At 35.7% G+C, this 13,364-nt stretch overlaps 1 long non-coding RNA gene across 1 annotated transcript; it reads left to right on the plus strand.

Annotated features, from left to right (window-relative positions):
* The first annotated feature begins 632 nt into the window (after positions 1 to 632).
* On the plus strand, positions 633 to 2,684 carry LOC141347420 (uncharacterized). The gene is made up of 2 exons (XR_012357348.1): positions 633 to 1,534; positions 1,649 to 2,684. It is a non-coding gene; the product is annotated as an uncharacterized lncRNA (long non-coding RNA).
* The last annotated feature ends 10,680 nt before the right edge of the window (positions 2,685 to 13,364 follow it).

Consider the following 13,364-nt stretch of genomic DNA (forward strand, 5'->3'; position numbering starts at 1 on the left):
CAGCATTTTCACACCAGTGATACTAAATATTCTTGCAAACTGTCTAAACTTCAATATACAGTACATGAAGACACTAGAGGTTTTGCGATGTACACTGCATGAAAAAAGTGGTTTTCGTCATTTAACGACACTGTGAATTGTCGCAGAAGTTTCAGGTTAATGGCTGTTCACAGGAATGCGCAGTTAGCACAGATAATTGTAGGGAACTGCCAAAAATTGATGTGGAAGGCTTAGCACCTGACACCCCCCATGATTCATGTCACCTTGGCCTCGGTGTAGCTTTTATATGTAAATGATTACTGGAGCTATACAAATGCAAACCAGGGGAAGGGGGGTGGCTTGAGACTCACTGATCTAGAGCTGGCTAACTGTAGCCTTCTTTGACTCAACTACACATAACACCGCGACATGCAATAAAATTATATTTTTCATGTGAAACAGTTTTTTAAACAGATATCATTTAATATTTTTAAAGTGTATATTAACATTTGTGTGTACACATTTTGTTCTATATTTTGTTCTTGAACTATATTTTCTCTATTTTCTTCATCTATCTATCTATCTATCTATCTATCTATCTATCTATCTATCTATCTATCTATCTATCTATCTATCTATCTATCTATCTATATACGCGCACGCACGCACACAGATGAAAATATATAGAAAATATAGTTGTTGGTATATCGATATTTTCAAGACAAATATAACAACAACTACATTTTCTTTTCATTAATGAAAGCCAAGTCAGGCCAAGCAAATTACAGAACAAAATATATTTTTATTGTATACAATTTACAAATAGTAAAGCAAATGATCACTTAACAAATATTAGAACATTTTAGACCTCAACCACTGTACATAGTGGCATGACTATAGTCACTTTTTCTGTTGTTGTACTTAATTGCACCGTGGATGTATTTGACACACATCGTCCAGCAATGCGCTCAACAGGGAGAAATGATGCACTGTATTGTTATCGCCATTGCAAGCAGCGAATAAAATCTAAACAGTGACGTAAAAATGAAAGCAGCAAGCAAATTACAAGAAAGCAGAACGTCTTCATCTATATGTTTTGGATTCCGCGCTTTGATTCAGGACCTAGTCTGTGATTGGACAAATCGTCGACGTCACGTTCATGAACTCGTCCGTGATTGGACAAATCGACCACGTCACGTTCATGCCGCCCATGCCGTTTTACGGTCTTTTAAATCGGCTGCAAGTGAGCAACTGATAAAATAGACCTATTAACAAATTGTCACTGTGTGCATTTGTATTAACTGTGCGAGAAAGAAATGGAGGCCACAGCATTTTATTCAAAAAGGAGCGCTCCCACTTGTAGTAGCAAGCGAAAGGTATGTAGTCTATAATGTATTTTGGCCTAACGCTGCCTTAAATTTTTTGGTACATTCAGATGTTTGTTGTGTGCTAACCATCATACATATTGTCTCAATAGCATTCTGGCAAGGAGAACAAGCAGAGTCCACAGACCAAAAATAAAACAGGGACTACCCGGCTTGTAAAAAAGAAATCGGTGGGTATTTGATAAGTTATTTTTATGTAAGCAGCCCCATGTGCAGCAGCCTCATATACCTATCTGCGGTGTGAACATCATATTCAAAACTAATTTTAATGCTACCATCTACAGGCTGTTCTAATTGAACGTAGATGTCCTGCTGCAGTCACTGTTTCCAAGGAACAGATGTCTGAATTCACAAGAAGGCTTCTGAATTTAGAGGCACGGATTGGTTTGTTGGAGGCGCGTTTCAGTGAGAAAACTCATCCTTCGACAGCGGATCAATCCACATCCACAGACATTTCTGCCAATGTTCCTTCAACGTCGGCGGATACTCCAATGGACTGCCAACAGCCTTTTGAGATGTGGTCATCTCCTCAGTCTGCTCGCGAAGACCATTCGCTGTCAGCGCACCTGGTTGATGCTGATTTCGGTGTTCCTGCTGCAGCCTCTACACCACTGACTGTCCGGACGCTCAACCTACAAACCAGCCCAGATCATTCGTTAGCGGGCTCAACATCAGAAGGATTAACCAACAACCCAGTGGTGACGAATCCGATGCTCCATAATGAAAATTCGCCGAATCAAGATTATTCACGGGTTTCTCCTTCCATCATGACATCATTCCATTTGAGATTGCCTGAAACACCAACAAACACCTCCCATTCTCATCACCATCATCGTATTCGCCGGTCTCTCATGCAGGGAGTAATCCTTCCAGATGTACATTTAAATCATGTTTCAGTAGAGACCGAGAATAAACTGTATCTGGAATCAACAGGACCAGACGGGAAACCAAGGGCAGATCGTTTCGCTGTTCTTTTGTTTAAAAGGTTAATTCCCCTCAACCTTTATCAGAACTGGGCAGGTTCTGTTAACTTTGACGGCTCCAGGGGGAAAAATGCACTACCCAACAACCTTCGTCAAGCACTTTCAGATGCTGTTGGTCGGAGATTCAACCCCGCAGTTCGTGACTGGAAGCTGATAAGAGACAGACTTAACGAACTTCTCCGAAATAGAAGAACAACTTTTCCACTTTTTTAAAAAGTAAAAAGTAAAAAAATATATATGTTTAAAAACTTGCAGAACTCACTGGAGCACTTGTGATACTGAACAATTGTATCCATTGTCAGTCACATAATAAAAGCCTTATTGTTTTGAAAAATGATCCTTCTGTTTATTTGTTGACATTATTTTTAATATTAGGATTATAATACTAGGGTATAGTACTTACATTGACATTAGGCCAAATCTAAATGGTTCCCTTTCCTTTTATGTATTAAAAAAAAAAAAAAACTTCATTGGGCAGCGCGACATCATAATGTACAGCACAAAATGAAATAAAAGGAAATACTACTACTACTCACAATAATACATCAAATAATTTTTTTACACTCTAAACTATAGTTTATATTTCTCCTCTTGCACAAATCAATAAAATCAAGTGTATCTAAAATTGTATAAATGGTATGAAAAAGACGAGCTACCTCTCAAACATGTAAATCTTCATTTGCTGTGGCTTTAAAATATTGAATTTTATAATGTATTTTGTAATTTTGTACTTGCTATTTATTGTTATTTTTAAATTAATTATTTTGATTGCTCAGTGTTTGCGCGCCCTGTAATAAATTGTTTAGTCGGCGTATAACACAGCATGTGATGGAGTGCCTCGTCTTATTAGTTTTTGTTAATAAATGCTATATAAGTTAGTTTTATTTTATTTTTGTTATGCTGTTTAATTAAAAATAACAAATCCATCTTTTAAGAATTTGTTTTAATCTTAAAATTGATAGGTGTAGCCAATATGTAAGCAAAACCAAGATCATGAATTCAAAAGTAAAAGTGAAAAGCATCCTAGACATTACAATAGCGGAAATCCCGTTCACAAAATTAAAATAACTAGGCCTACTAACAAATATGCACAAAAGGGGGTTGAATGTTAAATACGTTTCCATAAAACAATACATTATGATAACAGACAAACTATTTATCAACAATGAGCTTTGATTAAGCCCATGTTGAAGAAACAAATAAATAAATAAAAATGAAACTAAAGCGCGACCAACTGAGAGCGTTATGCCGCGTTCCAGGCAACCCGTTACCCGTGTTTTTCCAAACTTCTACCAGTGAAAGTGCACTGGAACGGCAGTTAAAACCGTGAATTCCCACCCGTGAACTCGTACTAGATCGACGCACTCCCAGTTCCCAGTTCTGACATGACTTAGCCCAAGAAACAACAATAAAGGGGTGCGGTGTTTATGCAAGTGGCACACGGTGGAAAAATAGAGTAATATTTAGGACAATTTAACGTTGCAATCAAATTATTAATACTATAAAAATAATAAATTCTTGGCGTGACTTGCTTGGAACGCTACAAAGTTCTTTGAAGACGTGATTTACGAGCTCAAAAACCTGCCTGGAGCGCAGCATTTGTGTATCCTGTCACAAAATATGGCGAAAAATCCTACACAAGGGGAATAGTGTGATTAAGGTGTGTACATGTCTTCCATAATGCGACTAAAATAGGAATACTCCACCTGTCTTAATTCGATTTGTGTTTACTCAAAATATGACTTTAGTCGGATTAAATTAATTAAAATATATCATTTTACATGGTTACTTCTTAATCAGAGTATTTAATCGCGTTAAAATCGGAATATTGTTGTCCATGTAAACGTACTTACTGTCGAGTATAAAACTTTTTTCGCAGTACATCCATTATATTTCCATGTTACACTTTTAAGACGTATAGCCCTGCATTTTAATCCGTCAAAGATCAAATGCGGGCTAAAATTATGTTTTAACATTCAGTGGTGATTAAAAAAAAACTTGCAGCGCTGGTGGAAACACGGTCCTGTCAGCAGCATTGAGCGCACGTTCAGCACAGCTTGGAAGGGTTCCTTGTTTAAAGCTTGCCACAAAACACTGGAACAAGTAAATACCTTGACTGTCAAACAGTAAGGAGATATTTTAATTATTTATTTAGAAACTACTGTTTTCTGAGTCAGTGATGATGCAGTTAACAGTCCTCCTCAAATCCTCGTTTTTTTTCGTTAAGTAGTAATTTAAGTCTTTCTACATATTTATTTATCATGTCTGACAAAAAATAGTGGTTACATATTTTCCACTGAAAAAAATGTAACTGATCGAGCTTGATCCTTCATGTCCTAAAAATGTGTTTTGCACTCTCCGCACAAACGATTGGCACCTAATAGCACACATTTATATCTCTTAGTATTTAAATCTTTTGTTTTACATCTATGGATTTTATTTTAGCCAATTCGTGATTTGAGAAGGCAAATTGAAAAACAGAGTAGGTAAACTCACTGTCTGCCGCTTGGTCTTTAAGAAACAAAAAGCTTACGTTTAACGAACAAAAATGCTCCAAACTTTTTTTTTCTAAATTACCTTAATAAAAAAGAAACGAAATTATAAATACTTTGCCGTTACATACAGAATGAAATACAGACGTAAATACTGTCCAAATATCCCTCTTTGTGCAGGGTTTGGCTACAGAATGTTGTTCCTTGCGCCACCTGGTGGATATTGTATGAAGTGCAACCACGTTGTAAAAAAATCTAAAAAAGCCGCTGCGGCATGACGCGTGGCCTCGCGTGCCGAATTGCAGGCTGCCGCGTGAAAATAGACGCATTTTTAATGGCCAGATCTGTACGTTTTTCTACACCACTGATGGAAGAAGCAGAATCTGATTTTTACCCTTCAGCGGTAATTCAACCCTGATTGTTGTGTAACGCAGCACAAAAGGGAAGTAAACAGTGCTCACACATTTTCCAGAGAATGTTTCTTTTTGCGTGTGTTGTTTGTGCAACAAAAATATTGTGAACGGCTGATATTTTATCAGGTCAGACTCATCAGGTTGGAAAAGATGAAACAGTGTGTTGTACGTCTGCATCCTCCAGAGGGACACAGGTAGTGCCAGAAAAAGACAAACAGCACAAGCTGTTTAATCATCCAAGGAATGTTTCCATGTGTTCAGGCATCTGGGTGTGTGTTTGTCCTATTTCCAGCATCTTTTCAGACTTTCACAGGTTTGTAGACAAAACACATTAATTCTCGTTCTCTTGCTTAAACACAAAGCCTGTGTGTTAAAACAAGCGCTGTCATGTATAATCTAGCTGTCCCAAACACACACTCCCTAAACTGCCTTCTTAATCACAGAGGGAGCAATTAAACATACAATTTGCCACTAAGGAAAAGAGAAATAAACAAGTCAGAGAATAAATGACAGTAGAGGAAATTTATTTTCCTCACTTCCAACATTCTATTAATGTTACAGGCAGAACTTTCAAAGAACCTTAAAGAACAATATTCAAATTGACTTAATATTTAAAACTCTGTAAAATATGTGTAATACAAGAAAATAACAGGAAATTTGGACACAGTCAATTTGAAAAATATTCTTGTATGCGTGCCTGTCTGTTTCCATGAGAATGATTTCAATTAACAGGACCTCATGATATGTTGTTGTTGAGATAATAAAAATAAAACGGAAATCTCCAATGACCTGAAAGCCATGCTAGTGAGTCATAATCACAGCAGGGTTGTTTAGTGAGAGAGCAGCTCACACAGCGCTGCAGCTGTCAACAAACTTTCTACTGGACTCGTATCACAGACTTATCAGACTGCCTTAAGTGGAAAGGGGGAGGCGCGGGGGGCGAAAAAAGGAGGCCGGGAAGAAAGAATGAAGGAAAGAAAGAGAGGGTGAGAGGAAATGAAGAGAGCGAGAGCTGTGCTGTTGCCGTGAGACATGGTGTAATTAAGGCCTCCCGTGGCTTCCTGTGGGTAAAGGAGGAGGAAGAGAGGAGAGAGGATGGAGATTAGGAAATGATACAAGACAGCCAGTGTGGGTGTTTGGGTCTGTAAATAAGAAAATTGTTTCGCAGAGACATATCGTATAGCTGATGGAATGCCTTACATATGTTACAAGGCTGATAATTTCCCAAACAGCAGCTCTGTGCATTAAAATTATTAAAACTATGTACAGTTGCAGTCAAATGTTTACATACGCCTTGCAGAATCTGCAAACTGTTAATTATTTTAGCAAAATAAGAGGGATCATACAAAATGCATGTAAGTTTTTATTTAGTACTGACCTGAATAAGACATATTTCACATAAAAGACGTTTACATATAGTCCACCAGCGAAAATAATAGTTGAATTTATAAAAATGACCCTGTTCAAAAGTTTACATACACTTGATTCTTAATACTGTGTTGTTTCCTGATTGAGCCACATCTGTGTTTTTTGTTTAGTGATAGTTGTTTATGAGTCCCTTTCTTTGTCCTGAACAGTTAAACTGCCCGCTGTTCTATAGAAAAATCCTTCAGGTCCTACAAATTCTTTGGTTTTTCAGCATTTTTGTGTATTTAAACAATTTTCAACAATGACTGTATGATTTTGAGATCCATCTTTTAACACTGAGGGACTCATATGCAACTATTACAGAAGATTCAAACACTCACTGGTGCTTCAGAAGGACACACAATGTGCATTAAGAGCTGGGGGTTAAATTTTTTTGAATCTGCACTGTAACCGATTTTTGTAATTTGAACAGTATTTTACTGTAATATCTACAGTAAGATACTGTAAAATGTATATACAGTATTTTACTGTAAACTGCAAAGGATTATGGGAAAATATATAATCACTACTGTAATTCTCCACTACTGTAAATCCGTTTACAGTAGTGAACTTGCCCGCGAAAAATTGACCAATGGCAAGGGAGATTTTTTTTTTCTCCTGTTGAGAGGAAGTGGCGGTAAAAAGGACAAAAGAGAAATGTTGCATCAATAACTCGACAAAAAGGTTAGTATATTATTTCTGTTTTATGAAAAACTGAACAATTTTAAATTGTTTTCACTTGTTAACAGCAAACTAACAATATTCATCGTGTTTTTCATGTCGGTAGCCTTTTTTTTCTGACTGACGGCCGGGGCGCCGCCATAACGGTGAAAACATGGACTGGTGAGTAAATTAAGGTGACCTATATTAGTCGAAATAAACTTTATTTAAACTGAGAAACACGTTTGTATATTCGGCTGCCCTTTAATGCAAGTTAGTTCGTCTGACGAGCACTTACTCAAGCTTAACAGCAAACTGAGGTGAAATACTGAGGTAAAGTGCGTTAAGCAACACCACTGTTTCTGTGGAGATTTTAAACTGTATTTTCAAGCCCTTCTTTTGTTTGTTATTTTCAAGTTTCTGGTCTGGATGTCGTCTGTAACGTCGGAGGTGTATTTTGGATCTTCTTCTGTGAATGACTGCCATAGTATCGACGATAACATGAACTGGTAAGTTAATAATGTCAGTAAGCCGAAGTTGACAAACTTAACGTTAGTCACAGAGCAGCATAATATCTTTTAAACGCTGCCTCTTTATAGCTAGCAAGGTAATTCTCTTCAAATGATGTTTAAGTAAGAAATGTGTGTATGAATGTCGTATGTAACTTTATAGACGGTCCCTTCAGTGACAGACGTGACATAAACAGCGCGCTAACATGAAACACTGAGGTAAAACTGAAACACCGCGGTTAACTGCATCTTTTGTGTTTTATTTTCAAGTTTGTGGTCTCGTGGTCATGTCGTCTGCATCGGAGGTGTATTAGAGTCTTTTCTGGTGATTGCCGTCGTCGCGGTGCAAACAACAGGTGAGCTTCCCCTTTCATCAATTTAACTAAGTTAATGTTAACGTTACTAAATTAGCCAAATTAGCCACAGGCTGCTGTTCTCCACTGACTTGCAGAACAGGTTAACTTTTTAAAGAGAGTAACGAGCTAGCAATATATTAATATAGCAAGTTTTGCTAATAAATATTATAAATGTTTATTTTATTAAAAATGTAAATTTTATTACTGTACAGTAGTTGTCTTTTCTGATCATAAACTATAGTAACACTAAAAGGGTGTTGTGACACTGTCTGTTACAGGAGATTTCTCCAAGCACTTACTGGATGCTGACCATCAGATGCAGAATCATCATACAGCCAGCTGTCCATTTTACAGACATGCAGAATAAGGTAACCTAAAACATATTTTGTTTTACATTGCATTTACATTCATGCATTTTTCAGATGCTTTTATCCTAAGCAAGTTATATTGTATTTAAAGTACACATTTGAAAGGCATTTATTTCCTGGGAATGTTTTTATTACCATCAAGATTGAGTTTGCATGCGCATTAAAATTATTTCTATTAAACCAGCATTTAAACAGCAAAATGCAGCTGCTTCAGGTATCTTTAACTTACTGTAACCTTTAAATTCATAATAGCAATCTTACTGTCTGTCAATTTAGATTATTGTTACTGTAAAACAACAAATATAGATTTTTAATCATAGTAGGCCTATTATATGCACAGACTTTCTAGGAAACACACACCTGTTTAGAATGTTTATATGAACAGATTGGTTAGCATTTAGCATGGTCTGTGGCAGACTTTACTGTGGCAACAAAATTCAATAAACAAGAATGTAATATTAAGTGATTTAAAGGAGAACTCCGGTGTGATTTTGACCTAAAGTGTATTGAATCATGATACCGACTGTAAACGTACCTTGCATATCTCATCTCGTCTTGTCCACTGCAGTCCGAAATCTGGGGTCAGTTATCCGATGCTCACAACAGGTTGTCAATGAGAGTCAATAGGGCATCGAAGAAGCCATGTAAATAAATCACTGTTTTACGCCATTTACGAGGCACAAAGTAGCTCCACACTTCATTGGTAGACTTCCAAGGGCCCTGACATTTAAAACGAGACATTGAGAACTCAGAAAAAGCACCGGGAGTTTATTTACAAGTAGATTTATACAGACAGTAACTGCAAGAAGTTTAGCGGCCGCCACCATCTTAAATTTAGTCACGATAAGTCGAGTGTCGAGCACGAAGGAAACTACAACCTGATAAGTTGATAACCTGATAAATTCCTTGGTGCTCGACACTCGACTTATCGTGACTAAATTTAAGATGGCGGCGGCCGGATTTTTTCTTGCAGGAACTGTCTGTATAAATCTTCTCGTAAATAAACTACCGGTGCTTTTTCTGAGTTATAAATGTCTCGTTTTAAATGTCAGGGCCCTTGGAAGTCTACCAATGAAGTGTGGAGCTACTTTGTGCCTCGTAAATGGCGTAAAACAGTGATTTATTTACATGGCTTCTTCGATGCCCTGTTGACTCTCATTGACAACCTGTTGTGAGCATCGGATAACTGACCCCAGATTTCGGACTGCAGTGGACAAGACGAGATGAGATATGCAAGGTACGTTCACACTCGGTATCATGATTCAATACACTGTAGGTCAAAATCACACCGGAGTTCTCCTTTAAATCAAGAAGAAAATATTGTCTTTTTGCTCCATTTAGTAAAAACGGTTCTTAACAAAGCCATGTTGTGCATCTCTGCACACAGCAGTGTTTCATTACTGAATGAATTTACCTTTTTTAAACACCTAGAATCAGTGACTTACTGACCCATTCATAAAATTCTTTATAACAAATTTCAAGAAAAAGTTTCTTCAGTTTTTTTTCTTACTACTGCGTTCGTATGTAGTATATCATTTTTTTTTTTTAAATGCATACAGCACCAAGTTTGACAGTTGAGGCAAATTCTTTAAACACTGTTTTTCTTGTGCTTGCAGGTTTGTTCAGACAGTCAACCTTTGTGGCAGCAAATGCATTGACAGTCACAGATCAGATGGACTTCTGGAAAGAGGGTGCAAACAACAAGCATCAGCCTGAATCCCATTCTGCCGTTTCTCATCAGAGAGCTTGTCAACTTTGACTCAAAACTACTAAAATTTAACACAACACAAACACATTTTTACTGTATGATTTTATTTTATTTACACTACCAGACAAAGCTTTTGAACAGTAAGATTTTAAATGTTTTTAAAGAAGGTCTCTTCTGCTCACTAAGCCTGCATTCATTTGGTCCAAAGTACAGCAAAAACAATACACTTTTGAACCATTTTTATTATTTAAAATAACTGTTTTCTTTTTGAATATATTTTAAAATGTAATTTATTGCTGTGATCAAACCTTAATTTTTAGCATCATTACTGCAGTCACATGATCCTTCAGAAATCATTCTAATAATTTGATTGTCTGCTCAAAAACTATTATTATGATGTTGCTGAAATTATTATAATGCTAAAAACAGTGGAGTACATTTTTTTTCAGGTTTCTTTGATGAATAGAAAGTTCAGATAAACAGCATTTATCTGAAACAGAAATAGTTTGTAACATTATGAATGTCTTTATTATCACTTTTGATCAATTTAAATCATCCTTGCTAAATAATATCTTTCTATTCATCAAAGAATCCTGAAAAATCTAAAAATTAAATAATGTTTATCAGCATACTAGAATGATTTCTGAAGGATCATGTGATACTGAAGACGAGTAATGATGCTGAAAATTCAGCTTTGATCAAAGGAATAAATTAAATTTGGATCAAATTAATGCAGGCTTGGTAAGCAGAAGAGAATACTTTAAAAAAATCTTAGTGTTCAAAAACTTATGACTGGTAGTGTACTTACTTATTTTTGCTTTTCAGTATGTGTATGTTTGCCATGATACAAAGTCTCTGTACTTTTAAAAAGAAAATGTTCAACAATTAAAAAGAATATTATCAGAACTAATGCTTATGAGTTATTGTGATTTTTATGGGGTTGGGGTGGTAAAAATCTTGAATTACAGTGCTGTAGGTTAATTGGATTGTTTTTACAGGTAAAAAATGTTTAAAATAAATGAAAATAAACTCTATAGTACTGATACTGTAATTGAAAATACAGTAAAAATACTGTAATTGAAGATACAGTAAAAACACTGTAAATGAAATTACAGTAAAAATACTGTAAATGAAATTACAGTAAAAATACTTTAAATGAAATTACAGTAAAAATACTGTAAATGAAATTACAGTAAAGACCTTTTAGTACTGTAAATGCACTTACAGTATTAATACTGTAAACATTTTTACAGTAACTTACTGGCATCCAGCTGCCAGTAAGTTACTGTAAAATTTACAGCAAACTTTTTACAGTGTGGTCAGGGTACCTTTTACTTATTTTGTCTTCTGGAAAACATGTAAGTATCTTCTGTCGCTTCTGGAGGGCAGTAGTAAATGAAAAAAAAAAGAAGATATTTAGGCAAAATAAGAAACATGTACACACCTTTATTCTGTTCAAAAGTTTACACCCCTGGCTCTTAATGCATTGTGTTTCTTTTTGAAGCATCAGTAAGCATTTTTACCTTCTGTAATAGTTGCATATGAGACTCTCAGTTGTCCTCAGTGCGAAAAGATGGATCTCAAAATCATACAGTCATTGTTGGAATAAGGTAAAATACTCCAAAATGCCGAAAAACCAAAGAATTTGTGGGACCTGAAGGATTTTTTCTAAAGAACAGCGAATAGTTCAACTGTTCAGTACAAACAAGGGACTCATGAACAACTATCACTAAACAAAAAAACACAGCTGTGGATCATTCAAGTATCTGGGTAACACATTTGCATAGTTCCTGCCTATGCTCTACTTTGGCCGACCGCAAACAATGTGAACCTCCCCTCAAACACATTTTATTGACAACGGCTTCTCTAATCTCAGGGAGTTCAATGTGGGATTCACAAAATGCTTACTGTTAAAAGATGGCTCCGTACCCAGTTTATTTGGACCAGCTGGCTTCACTGAATCCCAAACTGTAAGTATGATAAATAATAGATGTTTATATTTTCTATCAAGCATTCAAAACACAGAACTATGGCAATGGGTGTATTGTTTCTGACACACACTGCACGCAGTAGACCAATCACAACAGACTAGGCCATCTGACCAACCAGAGCAGAGTAAGCTCACAGAAAGGAGGGGTTTAGAGAGACTGAATCTTTGAACTGCTTTGAATGAATCAATGGAGAATCGATGGAAAATGAAGCGATATTAAATGCATATTTTGAGAAAACAAACGTTTTTTTGTTTTTTTTCATGTGAGCCTATTGAAGGAGACTCCCAAAAATATTAGGAACCTTAGGAACCTTAAAATGGCATGATAAGGGTACTTTAAAAACTATATATATATATATATATATATATATGTATGTATATGTATATGTATGTATGTATGTAATTTAACTCTAATTTAATTAATAAGATCTTAAGATTTTCCGTAAAAGTGTGTTTGAATCAGTTCTATAAGAATATCTAGTAGAGTTACTTTAGTAACAGTATTTAACCTGAATTGTACCTAACCTAAAACATAATCTGTAAAGCAATAATCCACTCATTCAAAGATTTAGTACTGGAACACTAGATGCCTCTCATTATTATTTTAACTCCAGACACAGCTCAACTTTTTTTTATCTTATTATGCTTTTGTCTGCCACAATAAATTATCAGTTTAATATACAACAATAAATTTAGTTTCTTTTTCTCAGTAAATATTGATCAAATTGATTGATATCCCTTGTGAAAAGGCATTTAAAAACCCACTCTAAATCACACAGACTCACATTTAACAAGCTGTGATTAATAATTGAACAAAAATGCAGCATAAGTGGTTCTGTTTTCTTTTTTTTTTTGAACGTCTTATAAAAGGCTAGGTTGTTTGAGGAGCTTTTTCTGTAATTTTAGATTCCTTTTTAGATTTGGCCGGAAAAAAAAAAAAAATCTCTGACATCATACGAACCTGACAAATCGTGCCAAATAAAACTGGCCTTCTGGTAAACTAAGCGTAGTCTACACAAAGTCTTATTTCAAAACACCTTTCTCATTTTGTTTGAAAAGGTTGGGAGTTTAAATCAACAAAAGGACCTTTGACAAAAACAACTCTGAAGTCTCA

The sequence above is a fragment of the Garra rufa genome, chromosome 12, assembly GCF_049309525.1.
Source record: "Garra rufa chromosome 12, GarRuf1.0, whole genome shotgun sequence".
Lineage (NCBI taxonomy): Eukaryota > Metazoa > Chordata > Actinopteri > Cypriniformes > Cyprinidae > Garra > Garra rufa.